Source organism: Anomaloglossus baeobatrachus, chromosome 5, assembly GCF_048569485.1.
Source record: "Anomaloglossus baeobatrachus isolate aAnoBae1 chromosome 5, aAnoBae1.hap1, whole genome shotgun sequence".
In the NCBI taxonomy this organism is placed as follows: Eukaryota; Metazoa; Chordata; class Amphibia; order Anura; family Aromobatidae; genus Anomaloglossus; species Anomaloglossus baeobatrachus.
This window is the reverse complement of record NC_134357.1, coordinates 211451446-211472910: the sequence shown is the minus strand read 5'-3', so window position 1 is coordinate 211472910 and position 21465 is coordinate 211451446. Positions and strand designations below refer to the sequence as shown.

At 49.6% G+C, this 21465-nt stretch overlaps 1 protein-coding gene across 2 annotated transcripts in view; it reads right to left on the bottom strand.

The window, feature by feature from the left end:
* Positions 1 to 21465, bottom strand: part of C5H10orf71 (chromosome 5 C10orf71 homolog) — a 715842-nt gene that overhangs the window by 211356 nt on the left and 483021 nt on the right. The window lies entirely within an intron of this gene.

Genomic DNA, 21465 nt, shown 5'->3' with positions numbered 1-21465 from the left:
GCGGTCATTGACCCTTTCTTAAAGGGCCAGCGTCCATTAACAGGAAATGATGCAAAACAGGTACAGGGTATAAAGGGGTTTAATGTCCAATGGGGCGGGGCCTGATCTTCGTGTTTCTTAAGCTAGGAGTCAGGTCTCCTGGTGTCTCTGTGATATACTCACCTATCTCTCTTGTAGAGCCGTGCCTGCCTCGCCATCCGGTCCTGACCGAATCCCGAACCCCGAACGCTGTCCATCTGCCATCCTGACAGTCTGTACCATCTCGGATCCCTGCGGTGACCCGTCATCTCGCTCCAAAGGTTCCGGACCCCGCCTGACATCTTCTCGGCTTCCGAACCTGAGCTGCGTCACCCGGACTACCACCAGTGACTCCGTGGTCCCAGGGACTTCTCCGTTATACTCGTGTGCACAGACTGTTCTGCTGCCTATAGTGCTCCAGCTACCGGACCCCTTACCACCATCTAGGAGTTCGGCCCAGTGGATCCACCTCCTGGGTCTGCCTGTCCACCTGGCCCTGACAGGTACGTCACTGACTGTCACAGACACTCTTACTATCTCCCAAAGAATTGCCTGCACTTTTTGCAGTTAAAACTGGGTAGCAGAAATGGAAAAGTGGTGTAGAATGTAGAGTTGTTGTATTTTTCTTGATAGCTGAGGTACGTCACTGACTATCACAGACACTAATACTATGCCCCAAAGAATTGCCTAAACTATTTGCAGTTAAAATTGCGTAACACAAATGGAGAGGGGGTGTAGAATGGAGAGATGTGAAAAAATTCTTGACAACTGAGGTTCATCACTGACATTTACACTCATACTATGCCCCAAAGAATTGCCTGCACTTCTTGCAGTTAAAATTGTGTAGAAGAAATGGAGAGGTGGTGTAGAATGGAGACGTGTTGTAGCTTTCTTGACAGCTGAGGTACTGTGGCACCCCAGGACCTGGTCGCCACAACAGCATTGCCCTCCCAAAGGGTTAATGCTGAGCCTGGAGGTAATGGGGAGGTCCATTGGCCAGCAAGTTTAACACCCAACGCAGTTCTCCCTCCGGCCAGCAGGGGGAGCTCTGAACCTGGAATTCCAGGGAGCTTTCCTCAAGTCTGACCTGAGGGAGGACATAGTGGTCAGTCTGTAGAGAGAAGTGGAAGGAAGCACACGCAGAGTGTGCTGTCCTGTGGATCTGGGGCCTAGAGCTAGAGTAGCTTGGCCCAGGGAAGCAGGAGTAGCAGAGAGGCAGCGGAGAGACTCAGACATCGGAGTCTGTGGCCACAAGGGCTTAAAATACTCCCTGGTAGCCGAATCCGAAGGGCAGGAGAGCTGCAAGCACCTGGCCCATAAACATCCCGAATGTACAGCTGCAGCATCAGGGCCCGGTGTGGACTCCAGCAGAGAAGCACCAGAGAGGGCCTGCGCAGCCTGCTACAGAGGGAAAGAGACGTACCATCAGTCCCAGCAGCAAAGAGGGCCATTGCTGGATTCAGAGAAGCAGGGTCCTATCATAACAAAGAAAAGCACAGGAGTAGGCCTCATACTCAGCTGGCCAGAAAGATCACCCCAAGTACTTCCAGGCTGACCGGATCCCCATCACCACCTGTAACGGTCTCCCAGGACTGGACTGTTCCCAAAGTAAAAGAGGAAAAGGTAAAGAGACTGTTGTTTGTGCCTGGTTCTTTCATTGCCTGTCGGCCCTGCACCGTGTTAGCCACACAACCCCATAGACTTTCACGAGCACTAACAGTGTCCCCGGGGCTCCGTTCCACCTGTGGGGAGCAGTACCACCATTGCTGCCATAACATCACCCCGGAGGCCTCACACAGCAGCGGCGGCTTAATAGCCGCAGACCACAGGTGGCGTCACGAACACAAACTTTATTCATCAAGCCACATATTCTACTGACACCCACCAGGGCCACGGAGCCGGTCCCAGCCACCACTGACTACCACCGGACTAGTCCGGCCCGGCACCGGGTGTCCCATAGCCCTGGGGTGGGCGAGTCAACTTTTGACGTCACAAACAGGATTTTGTGCCTGGTCCCACCGGATACTGTGCGCCTGCAGAAACTGTGCTTAAAAGACTGTGTTACTGTTTGCAAACTGCCGCCGCCATTAGCCTCGCTGAGCGCAGGAAGAAGGGGGCGTGCCTGACAAAGAGCGCGAAGGGAGCGCGCCATCAGAGCAGAGCGCTGTTAACCCCGCGCGACCCAGAAGGGAATTTGAAAAGTGAACGGAGCCTGGTAAGGTTCACTAAGGGGGAGGAAGATGTCCGACTCGGAGGGAGGGCAGGTGGCTGCCATAGCCCGAGACGCCGCGGCACCAGCCGAAGCAATCCCGGTCGCCGTCGCCCCAGCCCCCGCTGTAGCGCCGGTAATGCCGATCACAATGCCGTACATCCCGGGAGCGGAATGGCTGCCGCAGTACTCCGGGGAGTCCCATACCTTGAGCGACTTCAGAGAACGTCTGCACAGCTTGTTCCGGGTGTATCCGCTGACTGAGAGCCAGAAGGTGGGCATATTAATGGGGCAGCTAGCCGGCGCGGCCCAGCGTGAAGTGAAGTCCTGGCCTGATACAGATAAAGGGACAGCAACCCAGATACTGGCCAAGCTAAAGAGTACTTTTGACACCCGCACCGCAGCAGAAATAAAGATGAGATTCTTTGGGTGCAAACAACGGGCCACAGACCGCATAAGGGACTATGCCTTAAACTTGCAGGAGGCCCTGAAAGCAGTTAAACAGGTGGACCCAGAGAGTGTACATGAAGACGACAAACTCCTAACTGAGCAGTTCATAGAGGGGCTCCTGTCAGATGCCCACAGGACCCAGCTGCGTATCATGGTCCTGCAGAACCCTGCTTTGGACTTTGCAAAGTTTAAGGACCAGGCCATCCGGGTACTGAGAGAATCTACACCGAATGACCCAGTACCCCTCCGGCCTCTTGCTATCACGTACCCAGGGGTGGTGCCTGCAACTCGAGCCGCTGCAGGGGCTGAGGCGCAGTCCCTGGATAAGGATCCCACTGCAGAGCTCAGACGGCAAGTCCAGGAGCTGACCAAGACTGTAGCTGCCCTTGCCAAGACCGTGCAGTCTCTACAAGTGACCTCATCGCCTGCAAGAATCAAGTTGGCCTCCAGCCCAGATGACGTCCCATGGATGCGACAGAGGAGGATTCCGCCGACCCGAGGAAAAGACACAGACCGGTATGATTCAACGGGACAACCGATCTGCCGCCGCTGCAGCCAGGCGGGCCACATTGCACGACACTGTCCTTTAAATGGGCCGAGCCTGGGGCCAGGAGCCAACCCCCAGGTGTAAGGAAGCCCGGCTCAACCCCCAGCCGCAGCAAATATGTGGGAGGATGACCGGTCCTTCCTATTGTGCTGGATGGGATCCCTTTGAATGCCCTCCTGGATACGGGGTCCCAGGTAACAACCATCCCTTATAAACTGTACAAAAGATATTGGGCTGATTCAGACATTGACCATGGCCCAGATGATGATTTAACAATTGTGGCCAGTAATGGTCAGCCCTTACCTCAAATTTGGTATAAAGAAGTAACCATTAAAGTGGGGCGGGTAGAATTGCCATGTCAGGGGATGATAATTGTAGATATTGATCGCAAAGAATCTGACCCACTGCTAACCATTGGTACAAATGTGATAGAAAATTGTATTGCCGAAGTGATAATTTTGTTGCAACAGGCATCTGAAACTGCCAGCTCCGGGCAGCAGCGTGCCCTACAGAGGGAGATCAGAGCCCTGATGAGGAGGCAGCAGGTAGAGCTGGCCGGAGGAGAAATTGGCAGTGTGAGGGTAAGTGACCCCCTCCCCATTGCAATACCCCCAAGAAGTGAAATGTTGATATGGTGTCGGGCAGCAATATTCCTCAAGGTCAGGATTACCATGCCTTGGTAGAACCGGTGTATTCAGACAGTAGGCCTGGAGTCCTGATAGCCAGAGGGGTAGCAGACGTTCGCAAGGGGAGAGTGCCCGTCCGTGTCCTGAATTGTGGGGAGGAGGAAGCCAAATTGCCCCGGTACGCCACTGTAGCAAAACTGTACACTGTCAGCAACAATACCATCAAAGCAGTGGAACCCTTGATCCCGTCCGACCAGGCGGAAGACAATGGCTCCAAGGGGCAGCTGGAAGACTGGTGCCAAAAATTACATGTGGGCACCGACTCCACCCCCTCACACCAAAAGCATGGGGTTTACCGGGTGGTACAGGAGTACGAGCGGGTCTTCAGCAAACACCCCCTAGATTTTGGGCAGGTGAAAGGGGTTAAACATCAAATCCCCACGGGTGATCATCATCCCATTAAAGAGAGATACCGCCCTGTACCCCCCGCACAGTATCAGCGTGCCAAAGAGATGTTACGGGAAATGAAGGAGGCTGGGGTTATCAGAGATAGTTGTAGCCCCTGGGCAGCTCCACTAGTGCTCGTAAAGAAAAAAGATGGTACAATGAGAATGTGCGTAGATTACAGGCAAATTAACCGCATTACACATAAAGATGCTTATCCACTACCCAGAATAGAGGAGTCACTAGCAGCCTTAAAGTCAGCTAACTATTTCTCCACCTTGGATCTCACCCGTGGGTATTGGCAGGTTCCCGTGGCAGAAGAGGACAAGGAGAAGACTGCATTCACGACACCAATGGGCCTCTGCGAGTTCAACTGTATGCCATTCGGGTTCTGCAACGCCCCAGGGACATTCCAAAGGTTGATGGAGTGCTGCTTGGGCCACCACAACTTTGAAACCGTGCTGTTGTACCTGGATGACGTCATAGTCTACTCCAAGACTTATGAAGATAACCTGAGGCACTTAGCAGAAGTGTTTGAGTCCTTGTCGAAATATGGCCTGAAGATAAAGCCATCCAAATGTCACCTCTTGAAGCCAAAGGTACAGTACCTGGGTCATGTGGTCAGCGCAGAAGGTGTGGCACCTGATCTGGAGAAAGTCACCGTAATCAAGGACTGGCCAAGATCCACCACGATAAAGGAGGTGCGGCAGTTCCTTGGGCTGGTGGGCTACTACCGAAGATTCATTGATGGTTTCACAAAGATAGCAGCGCCCCTTCAAGATCTCCTGGTGGGCCAGCCAAAGCAGGCTAAGAAGCAGAGCCCTCAATTTGAATGTAGCAGCCAAATACAAACATCCTTTGTCCGGCTGAAAGGAGCTCTCACGGGAGAAGAAAGTCTGGCCTACCCTGACTACAGCCAGCCGTTTGTACTGTATACAGACGCCAGTAACGTGGGACTGGGAGCAGTTCTGTCCCAGGTGCAGGGAGGCAGAGAGAGGGTGATAGCTTATGCCAGTAGGAAGCTTCGGCCCACAGAAAGGAATCCAGAAAACTACAGTTCCTTCAAGCTGGAGTTCCTCGCTATTGTTTGGGCAGTGACTGAACGCTTCAAGCACTATCTGGCATCGGCCAAGTTCACCATCTTCACGGACAACAATCCGTTGACACATCTGGCAACAGCCAAGTTATGTGCGTTGGAACAGCGATGGATGGCCCGGCTGTCTAACTTTGACTTTACCATCAAGTACCGGGCTGGCAAGAAGAATAACAATGCTGATGCGCTGTCCAGAATGCCTCACTTACCCGAGTCTGGAGAAGACCTGGATGAATTTGAAGAGATAGAGTTACCGGCTTTCCATCACCAAGGTGTTTCCCAGTGTGAGCATGCTGTAGGAGTGAAGCGCTTGAGCCAGCACGAGGTCTCGGTCAACCCATTACTCCACCATAATTGGGACGAGACACAGAACGGTGACCCGCCGTGCGATTGGTCAAAGAAAAGCTAGCACAAGCTGAGACCCATCTTGGCCCAGATGCTCCAGAAGAAGCCCAGCAGCTGTGGAAGGAGAGGGGACGACTGTTCACATACCAAGGCAAGCTCTGCAAGAGATATGTCAACTGGCGAACGAATGAACTCGTCTGGCAGATAGTGGTCCCACAGAGGGATGCTCCAATGGTCCTAGCAGCTTATCATGATAACGCAGGACACTTCGGGTGGAAGAAGTTGGAGACCCTACTCCGCGATCGGTTCTACTGGGTGCACATGAGAAAGACAGTTGAGAAGTGGTGCCGAGACTGTGGTCCGTGTAACTTGAGGCGGAAAGATGATGCCAGCCAGAGGTCTCCCCTACAGCCAATTGTCACGAAGCAGCCCCTGGAGTTGGTGGCCCTGGACCACGTGAAGTTAACACCAAGCCGGTCAGGCTATGTGTACGCCCTCACCATTGTGGACCATTACTCTCGTTTCCTGGTAGTAGTGCCCGTGAAGGACCAGACAGCCAGAACAGCAGCTAGAGCATTTCAGGCATACTTTTGTCGACCTCACGGTTACCCTGAAAGGGTACTGACTGATCAAGGTCCTGCATTTGAGGCAGAAGTGTTCCAAGAGTTCTGTAACATGTACGGTTGTAAGAAAATCAGAACCACACCGTACCACCCCCAAACCAATGGATTGTGCGAGAAGATGAACCATATGGTTATTGATATGCTCAAGACTCTACCTCTGGAAGAAAGAAACCAATGGCCAGAGAAGTTACCAGATCTGGTAGACCTGTACAACCATATCCCGGTAAATTCGACCAACTGCAGCCCTGCTTACCTGATGCGAGCAAGACCTGGCAAGTTACCTGTAGACTTTGAGATGGGGACTGTGTCACCTGAAGCGGTTCAGGAGATAGAAGATTGGGATACAGAGCGACAACAGCAGTACCGCAAGGTCCAGGAATGCGTAGAAAGGAGCCTGTCTCAAGCAAGAATGAGACAAGAGCAGCATTACAATCAAACAGCTCCAGCAACTCCCTTAGCATCTGGAGAACAGGTCCTCAAGAAAAAGCGGAGGGCGCATAAATTAGATGATCAGTGGGAGAATGAACCCTACACCATTATCCCCTCCAACTTTGACAATAGTAAGGTATGCCTCATAAGCAAAGATAAAGGCAAGACCTATCAAGCAGTTTCCCGAGACCGCCTGAAAGCATGCCCCAAACGGTGCAGAATCCAAAAAGAAGTAGAAGAAGTACAAGAAAGTCCCCAAAGTCCAGAAAAAGAGGAAGAGATGATCCAAACAATCCTGGGAAAATTCCCCAAAACTTGGACCCGAATAAACAATGCCATAGTGGTACCAGTGTTGACGTTCCCGCAGTTGGTCGAGCCAGAAACAGAAGAGGTTCCAGATCCACCTAAAGAACCGTCCGCTCCAACACGAGATGACACGCCAGCAGTGGAACAGGAGAATCAACCCCCTGTCAGTGGTGAACCTGTCATACCCTTGGCGACTCTTAGACCACATAGGCAATCATCACGCTTAACTATCAGGGTTTGGCCTACCTGTAGTGCTGAGGTAGAAGACACACCAAGTAGTCAGGGACAAACACCAGAGCTACGCAGGTCTCAACGCAGCACTCGGGGACAGCCCCCTCCAAGGTATAGAGAGTAAAAAGAAAGAGTACTTATTAGAATGTAAATAGTTATGTGAAATGTCTGTAATGTTGTGTACAAAATCTTTTTCTTTTTTAAATAAGAAAATAGACAATTGGGCCACTGGACTATGGGTGGCCAACACCTAGCTGTACATAGTTAGCACCAGTGTGCTCAGCACCCCTGAAGAAAAACCCGTCCGGCGTGCATAGAGTGGGGTCATCAATGCTCTGACGCACGCCCAGAGCCTACGTTGGGGGTTTTATCGCGGCGGGTCCCCCATGGAGCAGTGTAATGGACACCCGGCAGGGAGCCACACTGGACTCTTATAGTTGTTTAAGGTTGTAACATGTATGTCTTGTTTTGTTTTCTACAGTCCGGGAGTACTGAATTTAACTAAGGGGGAGTGTGGCGCCCCAGGACCTGGTCGCCACAACAGCATTGCCCTCCCAAAGGGTTAATGCTGAGCCTGGAGGTAATGGGGAGGTCCATTGGCCAGCAAGTTTAACACCCAACGCAGTTCTCCCTCCGGCCAGCAGGGGGAGCTCTGAACCTGGAATTCCAGGGAGCTTTCCTCAAGTCTGACCTGAGGGAAGAAGTAGTGGTCAGTCTGTAGAGAGAAGTGGAAGGAAGCAGACGCAGAGTGTGCTGTCCTGTGGATCTGGGGCCTAGAGCTAGACTAGCTTGGCTCAGGGAAGCAGGAGTAGCAGAGAGGCAGCAGAGAGACTCGGACATCGGAGTCTGTGGCCACCAGGGCTTAAAATACTCCCTGGTAGCCGAATCCGAAGGGCAGGAGAGCTGCAAGCACCTGGCCCATAAACATCCCGAAGGTACAGCTGCAGCATCAGGGCCCGGTGTGGACTCCAGCAGAGAAGCACCAGAGAGGGCCTGCGCAGCCTGCTACAGAGGGAAAGGGACGTACCATCAGTCCCAGCAGCAAAGAGGGCCATTGCTGGATTCAGAGAAGCAGGGTCCTATCATAACAAAGAAAAGCACAGGAGTAGGCCTCATACTCAGCTGGCCAGAAAGATCACCCCAAGTACTTCCAGGCCGACCGGATCCCCATCACCACCTGTAACGGTCTCCCAGGACTGGACTATTCCCAAAGTAAAAGAGGAAAAGGTAAAGAGACTGTTGTTTGTGCCTGGTTCTTTCATTGCCTGTCGGCCCTGCAACGTGTTAGCCACACAACCCCATAGACTTTCACGAGCACTAACAGTGTCCCCGGGGCTCCGCTCCACCTGTGGGGAGCAGTACCACCATTGATGCCATAACATCACCCCGGAGGCCTCACACAGCAGCGGCGGCTTAATAGCCGCAGACCACAGGTGGCGTCACGAACACAAACTTTATTCATCAAGCCACATATTCTCCTGACACCAACAAGGGCCACGGAGCCGGGCCCAGCAACCACTGACTACGACCGGACTAGTCCTGCCCGGCACCAGGTGTCCCATAGCCCTGGGGTGGGCGAGTCAGTACGTCACTGACTTTCACACAAGTAAAATATATCTTTGTACCGTGTTAGCCAGTAGAGATAAAAAAATTGTTTAAAAGAACAGAGAGTCCTCAGTGGTTGATACCTTTTAATGGCTAACTGAAAAGATGGTAATAATTGCAAGCTTTCGAGACTACTCAGGTCTCTTCATCAGGCATGGTATAACACAAAATCTGAAGAGTCACATATTTATACACAACAGGACTTAGAATAGTGCAGTAAAAAAAAAAAAAAAAAAAAAAAAAAAGAACAAGTTATATGAAACAGAACTATCTCTATGGCAGGGGGACAAGCTGTTCTAGCCATAAATACTGCTGCAGTTCAGTGTGAAAGTTTTATTGTCCTTTGATAAGGGTCTGGTCCAGGGCTGTGACATGCTCGGATGGTCAGAGGAGCACATCTTTTAACTGATGTTTTAACTGATGTAAAAAGACATGAATCCATGAGACACATTCATTCCTTCTCTGAATGTGTCAAAGGTCATCATAAGTTTGTACTCCCATAGTCTCCTGTCTCTCTGGGACTTGAAGTTTCCTTTCAATACCAGCAATTTCATGTCCATGATGCTGTGGTCTGGGTTACAAAAATGTTTGGCCACAGGTAGATCCATCCTTTTTTCTCTAATTGTGTGGCGGTGAGAATTCATCCTTGTCCTGAGCTGTTGTCCTGTCTCCCCTACATACAGACCCCCAGTTGGACATTTGGTACATATAATTAAGTACACCACATTGGTTGTGGTGCAGCTGAACGTACCTGGGATCTTGTAGTCCTGATGTGATCTGGGAATCTTTATCTTGTCCGTTGTCATTATTAATGGACAGGTCTTGCATTTTTTCTGGTTGCAGGGAAATGTTCCTGTTGGTGTTGGAGAGGACAGGGAGCTTCTGACAATGATGCTTCTTAGATTTGGGGGCTGTCTAAAACACAGAAGTGGGGGGTCTGGAAAAATAGATTTTAACCGGGCATCTTTTTGCAGTAATGGTTGTAGTTTCCGTGCAGCTCCTCTAAACACCTCCAGATGTGGATTGTAGGTGACTACAAGAGGGACCCGGTTGTTCTCTTCTTTGGTTTTATAATGTAGAAGATGGTTTCTTGATATTCTGGTGGCTCTTATAATCTGGTTTTCAATTGTTCTTGGGTGGTAGCCTTGATTCAAAAAGGTTTTTCTGAGGCCCTCAAGGTGATTGTCTCTATCTGTACTGTTGGAACATATCCGATTGTACCTGATAGCCTGGCTGTATACAATAGAGTTTTTTATGTGTTTTGGATGAAAACTGTCCCATTTCAGGTATGTTGGACGGTCAATTGGCTTCTTGTACAGGGATGTCTGTATTTCATTGTTCCGTAGTTTAATGATGGTGTCCAAGAAGTTGATTTCCGTGCAGGAGTAGTTGAGTGTTAGGTTGATGGTGGGATGAAACTGATTAAATTGTTCATGGAAGGTCTTCAGCTGCTCCTCAGACTCTGTCCAGATGATTAAAATATCATCAATGTAACGGTAGTAGGCCAGAGGCCTGATAGGACAAGAGGATAAAAAGTCACTCTCAAGCTTGGCCATGAAAAGATTTGCATATTGTGGTGCCATTTTGCTTCCCATTGCAGTCCCAGTCTCCTGTAGATATATGTCATTGTCAAATTCAAAGTAATTATGGGTGAGGATAAATTTTGTAAGCTTCACCACAGAATTGGCATCAGTTCCTGTATTTTCCAGGAAAATTTTGCAAGCATTTAATCCATCCTGGTGTGGAATATTCGAGTACAAGGATTCCACATCCATGGTGGCAAGGATGGTTCCCTCTGGAAGAGGACCTATTGCTGATAGTTTTTTCAATAGGTCAGTAGTGTCCTGGATGTAGCTGGTTGTATCCCTTACCAAGGGTTTAAGGATACCCTCTACCCATCCAGAGACTTGTTCAGTGAGGGTGCCCACACATGAAATGATGGGTCTTCCTGGGTTTCCAGATTTGTGAATTTTGGGAAGCATGTAGAATGTGCCTATTCTTGGACTCACCGGTATCAGTTCATCAGTTCTTATGGATATGTCAGGCAGACAAGAGGCCAACTTGTTAAGTTCCTTGTAATAGTCCTGTGTAGGGTCAGACTCCAATTTCTTATAGTAGCGTGTGTCCATCAGTTGTCTGTGTGCTTCCTTCATGTAGTCTGATTTGTTCGTCATGACTATTGCACCCCCCTTGTCTGCAGGTTTAATGATGATTTCTTTGTTGGTTTTCAAAGATTTTATGGCCCTTCTCTCCTGGGCACTGATGTTGGATGGTTGCCTCCTGTGTGTGTCTAGGAAAGTGGATTTTACCAAATGTCTGAAAGTGTCTATATAGTTATCCAGATGAGGGTTGCGTCCTGGTGGAGGTGTCCAATCTGATCTTTTCCTGGTTGTCAAGATCCGTCTTCCTTCAGTCTGGGAGGATTCTGAAACATCTGCATCGCTAAAATATTCCCTCAGACGTAGTCTCCTGAAGTAATCTTCCATGTCGCTGCAGAGTTCAATTTTGTCTAGAGCTTTAGTCGGACAAAATGAGAGTCCTCTAGAAAGCACAGCAACTTCCATTTTGTTTGGTTTGTAATCCGAGAGATTGATAACACAGTGACTTTCACAGACACTCATACTATGCCTCAAAGAATTGTCTGCACTTTTTGCAGTTAAAATTGCGTAGCAGAAATGGAGAGGTGGTGTAGAATGGAGAGGTGGTGTACTTTCTTGACAGAGCAGGTACGTTACTGACTATCACAGACACTCATACTATGCTCCAAAGAATTGCCTGCACTTTTTGAAGTTAAAATTGCGTAGCAGAACTGGAGAGGTGGTGTAGAATGGAGAGGTGGTGTAGCTTTCTTGACAGCTGAGGTACGTTACTGACTATCACAGACACTCATACTATGCCCCAAAGAATTGCCTGCACTTTTTGCAGTTAAAATTGCTTAGCAAAAATGGAGAGCTGATGTAGAATGGAGTGGTGGTATAGCTATCTTGACAGCTGAGGTATGTCACTGACTGTCACAGACACTCATAATATGCACCAAATAATTGCCTGCACTTTTTGCAGTTAAAATTCCGTAGCAGAAATGTAATGGTGGTGTAGAATTCAGAGGTGGTGTAGAATGGAGAGGTGGTGTAGAATGGAGAGGTGGTGTAGTTTTCTTGACAGCTGAGGTACGTCACTGACTATCACTTACACTCATACTATGCGCCAAAGAATTGCCTGCACTTTTTGCAGTTAAAAGTGCGTTGCAGAAATGGAAAGGTGGTGTAGAATGGCGAGGTGGAGTAGCTTTCTTGACAGTTGTGTTACGTCACTGACTTTCAAAGACACATACTGTGTCCCAAAGAATTGCCTAAACTTTTTGCAGTTAAATCTGCGTAGCAGAAATGGAGAGGTGGTGTAGAATGGAAAGGTGGGTAGATTTCTTTACAGCTGAGGTATGTCACTGACTTTCACAAACCCTCATACTATGCCCCAAAAAATGGCCTGCACTTTTTGCAGTTAAAATTGCGTAGCACAAATGAAGAAGTGGTGTAGAATGGAGAGGTGGTATTGTATTCTTGAAAGCTGAGGTACGTCACTGACTTTCACAGACACTCATACTATGCCCCAAAGAATTGCCTGCACTTCTTGCAGTTAAAACTGCGTAGCAAAAATGAAGAGGTGGTGTAGAATGGAGAGGTGGTGTAGATTTCTTGACAGCAGAGGAACTTCACTGACTTTCACAGACACTCATACTATGCCCCAAAGAATTGCCTGCTCTTTTTGCAGGTAAAATTGCGTAGCAGAAATGGAGAGGTGGTGTAGAATGGAGAGGTGGTTAGCTTTCTTGACAGCTGAGGTACGTCACTGACTTTCACAGACACTCATACTGGGCCCCAAAAAATGGCCTGCACTTTTTGCAATTAAAATTGCTAACACAAATGGAGAGGTGGTGTAGAATGGAGAGGTGGTTAGCTTTCTTGACAGCTGAGGTACGTCACTGACTATCACAGACACTCATACTATGCCCCAAAGAATTGCCTGCACTTTTTGCAGTTAAAATCGCATAGCAAAAATGGAAAGGTGGTGTAGAATGGAGAGGTGATGCGGCTTTCTTGACAGAGGAGGTACGTCACTGACTATCACAGACATTCATACTATCTCCCAAAGAATTGCCTGCACTTTTTACAGTTAAAATTATGTAGCAGAAATGTAAAGGTGGTGTAGAATTCAGAGGTGGTGTAGTTTTCTTGACAGCTGAGGTACGTCACTGACTGTCACAGACACTCTTACTATCTCCCAAAGAATTGCCTGCACTTTTTGCAGTTAAAACTGGGTAGCAGAAATGGAGAGGTGGTGTAGAATGGAGAGGTGGTGTAGCTTTCTTGACAGCTTAGTTACGTCACTGACTTTCACAGACACTTATACTATGCCCCAAAAAATGGCCTGCACTTTTTGCAGTTAAATTTGTGTAGCACAAATGGAGAGGTGGTGTAGAATGGAGAGGTGGTATAGTATTCTTGATAGCTGAGGTACGTCACTGACTTTCACAGACACTCATACTATGCCCCAAAGAATGGCCTGCACTTTTTGCAGTTAAAATTGCGTAGAGGAGAGGTGGTGTAGCTTTCTTGACAGCAGAGGAACTTCACTGACTATCACAGACACTCATACTATTCCCCAAAGAATTGCCTGCTCTTTTTGCAGTTAAAATTGCGTAGCAGAAATGGAGAGGTGGTGAAGAATGGAGAGGTGGTGTGGCTTTCTTGACAGAGGAGTTAAGTTACTGACTTTCACAGACACTCATACTATGCCACAAAGAATTGCCTGCACTTTTTGCAGTTAAAACTGCATAGCAGAAATGAAGAGGTGGTGTAGAATGGAGAGGTGTTGTAGTTTTCTTGACAGCTGAGGTACGTCACTGACCTTCACAGACACTCATGCTATGTCCCAAAGAATTGCCTGCACTTTTGCAGTTAAAATTGCGCAGCAGAAATGGAGAGGTGGTGTAGAATGGAGAGGTGGTGTAGAATGGAGAAGTGGTGTAGTTTTCTTGACAGTTGAGGTACGTCACTGACTATCACAGACACTCATACTATGCTCCAAAGAATTGCCTACACTTTTTGCAGTTAAAATTGCGTACCAGAAATGGAAAGGTGGTGTAGAATGGAAAGGCAATGTAGCTTTCTTGACAGCTGAGGTACGTCACTGACTTTCACAGACACTCATACTATGCCCCAAATAATTGCCTGCACTTTTTGCAGTTAAAACTACGTAGCAGAAATGGAGAGGTGGTGTAGAATGGAAAGGTGGTGTAGCTTTCTTGACAGCTGAGGTACATCACTGCCTTTCACAGACACTCATACTACGCTCCAAAGAATTGCCTGCACTTTTTGCAGTTAAAATTGCGTAGCAGAAATGAAAAGGTGGTGTAGCTTTCTTGACAGCTGAGCTATGTCACTGCCTTTCACAGACACTCATACTATGCCCCAAAGAATGGCCTGCACTTTTTGCAGTTAAAATTGCATAACACAAATGGAGAGGTGGTGTAGAATGGAGAGATGGTAAAGCTTTCTTGACAACTGAGGTACGTCACTGACTATCCCAGACACTCATACTATGCGCCAAAGAACTGCCTGCACTTTTTGCAGTTAAAATTGCGTAGCAGAAATGGAGAGGTGGTGTAGAATAGAGAGGTGGTGTAGTATTCTTGACAGCTGAGGTATGTCACTGACTATCACAGACACTCATACTATGCCCCAAAGAATTGCCTGCCCTTCTTGCAGTTAAACTTGCGTAGTAGAAATGGAGAGGTGGTGTAGAAGGGTAAGGTGGTTAGCTTTCTTGACAGCTGAGGTACGTCACTGACCTTCACAGACACTCATGCTATGCCCCAAAGAATGGCCTGCACTTTTTGCAGTTAAAATCGCATAGCAAAAATGGAGAGCTGGTGTAGAATTGAGAGGTGGTATAGCTTTCTTGACAGCTGAGGTACGTTACTGACTATCACAGACACTCATGCTATGCCCCAAAGAATTGCCTGCACTTTTTACAGTTAAAATTCCGTAGCAGAAATGTAAAGGTTGTGTAGAATTCAGAGGTGGTGTAGTTTTCTTGACAGCTGAGTTACGTCACTGACTTTCACAGACACTCTTACTATCTCCCAAAGACTTGCCTGCACTTTTTGCAGTTAAAACTGGGTAGCAAAAATGGAGAGGTGGTATAGAATGTAGAGTTGTTGTAGTTTTCTTGATAGATGAATTACGTCACTGACTGTCACAGACACACATACTATGCCCCAAAGAATTTCCTAATCTTTTTGCAGTTAAAATTGCGGAACACAAATGGAGAGGTGGTGTAGAATGGAGAGATGGTAAAGAATTCTTGACAACTGAGGTTCATCACTGACATTTACAGACACTCATATTATGCCCCAAAGAATTGCCTGCACTTCTTGCAGTTAAAATTGCGTAGCAAAAATGGAGAGCTGATGTAGAATGGAGTGGTGGTGTAGCTTTCTTGACAACTGAGGTTCATCACTGACATTTAGAAACACTCATATTATGCCCCAAAGAATTGCCTGCACTTCTTGCAGTTAAAATTGCGTAGCACAAATGGAGAGGTGGTGTAGAATGGAAAGGTAGTATTGTATTCTTGAAAGCTGAGGTACGTCACTGACTATCCCAGACAATCATACTATGCCCCAAAGAATTGCCTGCACATTTTGCAGTTAAAATTGCGTAGCAGAAATGGAAAGGTGGTGTAGAATGGAGAGGTGGTGTAACTTTCTTGACAGCTGAGGTACGTCACTGACTTTCACAGACACTCATACTTTGCCCCAAAGAATGGCCTGCACTTTTTGCAGTTAAAATTGCGTAGCACAAATGGAGAGGTGGTGTAGAATGGAGAGGTGGTGTAGATTTCTTGACAGCAGAGGAACTTCACTGACTTTCACAGACACTCATACTATGCCCCAAAGAATTGCCTGCTCTTTTTGCAGGTAATATTGCGTAGCAGAAATGGAGAGGTGGTGAAGAATGGAAAGGTGGTTAGATTTCTTGACAGCTGAGGTACGTCACTGACTTTCACAGACACTCATACTGGGCCCCAAACAATGGCCTGCACTTTTTGCAGTTAAATTTGCGTAGCACAAATGGAGAGGTGGTGTAGAATGGAGAGGTGGTATAGTATTCTTGACAGCTGAGGTACGTCACTGACTTTTACGGACACTCATACTATGACCCAAAGAATGGCCTGCACTTTTTGCAATTAAAATTGCTAACACAAATGGAGAGGTGGTGTAGAATGGAGAGATAGTAAAGCATTCTTGACAGCTGAGGTTCGTCACTGACTTTCAATGACTCTCATACTATGCCCAAAAGAATGGCCTGTACTTTTTGCAATTAAAATTGCTAACACAAATGGAGAGGTGGTGTAGAATGGAGAGGTGGTGTAGCTTTCTTGACAGCAGAGGAACTTCACTGACTATCACAGACACTCAAACTATGCCCCAAAGAATAGCCTGAACTTTTTGCAGTTAAAATTCCGTAGCAGAAATGGAGATGTGGTGTAGAATAGAGGTGTTGTAGTTTTCTTGACAGCTGATGTACGTCACTGACTATCACAGACACTCATACTATGCCCTAAAGAATTGCCTGAACTTTTTGCAGTTAAAATTGCGTAGCAGAAATGGAGAGGTGGTGTAGCTTTTTTGACAGCAGAGGTACGTCACAGAAAGCCATGGAACCCATAGGGTGTAGGGGCGACATGACAGCCCGGAGGGTAGGGAGTTGATGTGGTTAAACAGTGTTGGTTCGTTTAGGAATGAGGAAAAGAAGGTGATTGGTTAGGGGGTGGAGTGTGGTGGAAGGAAAGGAGGGAGCTTCATGGTGTATATAATAGGAGGTGGGGGCCAGTTACCTCCTTTTGCACTTCCTGAATGACAGCTTGGACGGGCTGGGGAACCTCCATCATGACATCCAGCCTGATGGATCCGGACATCGCAGATCTGCAGCTTGGACGAGCTGGGGAACCTCCATCATGATGTCCTGAGGAATCCTCGGATCTGGTCAGCATGGCGGTGCAGGGCGCCCAGGCAGTGCAGTCCCACACCCAGGCTGCCTGGGGCCTGCTGTCTATCCTGGAGCAGGCATTAGGACAAGGGTGCAGCTCTCATCAGTAGCGGCTTCCCCCAGGAGGGGAGCGCCCAGCATGGTGGAGGCGACAATCGGCCCAAACAGGGCATGTGGACACGGTGCTCCTGGCGTCAGGGGGTGAACCCGTCGGGCATTCGGTGCCTGCAGCTTGAGGGACTGTCCCGGGATCAGCAACGGACGACTGGCGAAAAGGACGGTGACGGCTGATCTGAGGGCGTCCTCTGGAGGCAGCCTGGCGCGGTAATCAATTTAAGATTCAGCCTTTTTGTAGTGGTGGGGGGACAGTCGCTGTAGTGGAGTAGTGTCTGGAGATATGGGTAGCAGCTGGGGGGGTTTGGAGCATGTGGTTAGTTCATAGGTCGGTTGGTGCCGTGGTCCCCGGGGGGTGTGGGTTCATGTTCTGGAGGCCAGGGGCAGAATTACGGACAGGGTGGTCTCATGGCAGCGGGGCCGTGAGGGTGCAGGTGGCGTCAGGTCCGGTGGTTTTGAGTTGCAGGTTGGGGATGGCGAGGTTCGGCGTTTACCGCAGTTTAGGTCTTGTGAGACTTGGTTAAGGGGGCTGATGATTGCGGCACATGTGAGCGGGTGAGACGGCGCAGTTATTGAAGGTTTGCTGGGGTGTTTCATTATTAATCTTCTGATGCATGGTGGTTCTTATTGGATGAATTATGGTGTGTAACGTAAAGGGGCGAGGGGTCCCGCGGTACGGTGTGTGCGAGGAGTTTTCAGGGGGTTTTTGTGAGTGATGGGTAGGTGCGGGGCCCCGGTATGGTGCGAGGGTTGCTGTGGATAAATGAATAAAGGAGAGCGGAAATGTAGGAGAAGGTGAAGTGTTGGTTGCTGTAATGGGCTTGTAGGTTTGCAACCGCATCAATGGTAACATGGGGTTAATTTGTGGCTAGTCAGCATGTTATCCCATTGTGGAGGTTTGTGCTGGGAGGAATGTTGAGTCCAGCGTGACTGAATTGGTGTCAATGTAGGTGCTGGGCAGCTTTGGGCTGCTGTGGGTGAACTCGGTTAATCAGCAATGGTGGGCTGCGGATGGAATAATGGAGTTCTTCGGACAGCCATGATTACGTGTGGGGACTATGCGAGTTTTGGTTTGGACTAGAGGATTGGGTACTTGTGGTGCATAGAGTGTAAGTCGGATAGCTTAGGACCATCTGGTATTATTGGGTGTTTTGCATGGGTGGACTCCTGGCATCTGTGGGCTGGTGGAGTCTATTTAATATTCATATACAATTTAAAAAAAAAAAAAAAAAAAAGGAATGCTTGGCCCGGTGGTAGGTATGGGCATCTGGGTAAGGGTTTGCTTAGGGAGTCGTGGTGCTCCGGTCTCACGGCACGAAGGTATTTGGTTTGAAGGTGCAGTTGTGCGTTACGGGAAAATAGTGGTACGCCCCTCGGTGGTCGGCTTTGAGCGGATACTATGGTGTGGCCAAGGTTTTAATTTATCTTGGAGTGTAATATGAGAGCTCAAAGGGGGTTGCGTGTCACAAGGTTTTTCCTTGAGATTGAAAGGCCCGGATATGGTGTTTGGTAAAATTGTGTCTCCTGATGCCCATAGTTGCATATGGAGTCAATCGGGCCAGTGTTGTGGCTGCAATTTTCCGGTGGGCATTGCAGTACAGGGAGCTTGTCGTGGTCCGGTTTGCGGAGGCAAGCGGACTATGCATTATGGTTGGAGGTGTTGTTGGGAACCTTGGGATCGAAGGTAATGTGTCACGGCCAGGTGGACGGGCAGACCCAGGAGGTGGATCCACTGGGCCGAACTCCTAGATGGTAGTAAAGAGTCCGGTAGCTGGAACACTATAAACAGCAGAACAGTCCGTGCACACGAGTATAGCGGAGAAGTCCCTGGGACCACGGAGTCACGGGTGGTAGTCCGGGTGACGCAGCTCAGGTTCGGAAGCCGAGATGATGTCAGGCGGGGTCCGGAACCTTTGGAGTGAGATGACGGGTCACCGCAGGGATCCGAGATGGTGCGGACTGTCAGGATGGCAGATGGACAGCGTTCGGGGTTCAGGATACGGCAGGACTGGATGGCGAGGCAGGCACGGCTCTACAAGAGAGATAGGTGAGTATATGCACAGAGACACCAGGAGACCTGACTCCTAGCTTAGGAAACACGAAGATCAGGCCCCGCCCCCTTGGACAATAAACCCCTTTATACCCTGTACCTGTTTAGCCTCATTTCCTGTTAATGGACGCTGGCCCTTTAAGAAAGGGTCAGTGACCGCGCGCGCGCCCTAATGCGCATGCGCGCGGCCCGGGTGCCAGAAGCCAGGGAAGGAAGCTGAGAGGAGGACGCAGGGGAGCCGGCCAGGGCCTGGGAAGCCGTCGGGCGCCGGGATCGGAGACCAGGGGGCCTGGGAAGGACGGGCACCGGAGGCTGGAGAGCGGGGAGCGTGGCAGGTGAGCCGGGGAGCGGGGCTGAGGACCCGGGGAGCGGAACAGAGGACCCGGGAAGGGGAGCCGAGGACCCGGGGAGCGTGACAGTACCCCCGCCCCCCACGCCCCCCTCCCCGCAACCGGGACATGAAGGCACGGATCAGAGGAGTGCCCACGTTCTCCCTGGGCTCCCAGGACCTATCCTCAGGACCATACCCCTCCCAGTCCACCAGGAAGAACTGTCGACCTCGTACGGTCTTCATGGCCACGATATCCCTTACCGCATAGATGTCGTCATCGGCAATAGGTGGAGGAGCCGGACTGGCAGCAGCGGAGAAGGGACCAAGGACAACCGGCTTGAGCAGGGAGACGTGGAATGAGTTGGGTATCCTCATCGTGGCCGGGAGCTGTAGCTTGTAGGAGACCTCATTGATTTTGTTGAGGACTTTAAACGGTCCAATGTAGCGAGGACCCAGCTTGTACGATGGTATCTTCAGGCGGACGTACTGGGAAGCAAGCCAGACGAGATCTCCAGGAGAGAAACACGGAGGGTCCAGACGTTTCTTGTCTGCGTGTCTTTTCATCCGCAGGGAAGCACGCCCTAGGGACGCTTTGACAGAGTCCCAAATGGTTGCAAAGTCACAGGCTACTGTATCTGCAGCAGGGACATCCGAAGAAGGGGATATAGGCAATGGGATGGAAGGCTGAAGTCCGTAAACGACATGGAAGGGAGAGCTGGAGGACGACTCACTGATGTGGTGGTTGTGGGAGAATTCAGCCCAAGGAAGAAGAGCGGACCAGTCGTCGTGATGGGCGTTAACATAGTGACGTGAGAAAGAGGTCAAGATTTGATTGACCCTCTCTACCTGGCCATTAGACTGAGGATGGTATGCAGATGAAAAGTCCAGAGTCACTCCCAGATGTTTACAGAGAGCCCTCCAGAAGCGGGAGGTGAACTGAGTTCCTCTGTCGGATACAATGTGTAATGGAAAGCCATGCAAGCGGAAGATGTGTTGTATATAGGCGTCCGCGAGTTCCTGAGCAGAGGGCAGTCCAGCCATAGGGACGAAATGGGCCATTTTAGAGAACCGGTCCACCACGACCCATATGACTGTGTGTCCGGAGGACAATGGCAAGTCCGTAATAAAGTCCATTGCTATGTGTTGCCACGGAACTGAAGGTATCGGCAGAGGCAGAAGACGGCCATATGGGAGGTGTTTGGGCGTCTTGTTCCTGGCACAAGAGGAACAGGCGGATACAAAAGCAGCGACGTCCGTGCGAAGGGATGGCCACCAATAGTGACGTACAATCGCACCCCATGTCTTTTTCTGCCCAGCATGACCGGCTGTTTTCGAGGCATGACCCCAGTGTAACACTTTTTGCCTGTCTGTTTCAGAGACATAGGTCTTCCCGGGCGGTATCTGGGCCAGGGTGACAGGAGCCACCGGAATGATCTTACTAGGACAGATGATGGGTTGGGTAGCCTCTTCCTCCTGCTCCGTGGGCATGAAAGACCTGGACAAGGCATCAGCGCGTACATTCTTGTCCGAGGGTCGGAAGTGAAGCTGGAAATCAAACCTGGCAAAGAATAGGGACCACCTGGCTTGCCGTGGGTTCAGACGCTGAGCGGACCGTAGGTATTCCAAGTTCTTGTGGTCCGTGTAAATAATCACGGGGTACACTGCACCTTCCAGGAGGTAGCGCCATTCCTCCAAAGCCAGTTTGACTGCCAAGAGCTCTCGGTCACCGATGGTGTAGTTGCGTTCAGGCGCTGAGAAGCCCTTGGAGAAGAATCCGCAAGTCACCATCTTCCCGGAGGAGGACTTTTGCATGAGCACTGCTCCGGCTCCTGAGGAGGAGGCATCCACCTCCAAGGTGAACTGGCGGTTTAACTCCGGACGGTGGAGTACAGGAGAGGAAGCAAAAGCCCGCTTCAGAGAGCTAAACGCGGCGTCAGCCTCAGGTGACCAGTCCTTTGGATTAGCCTCCTTCTTAGTCAAAGCGGAGAGAGGA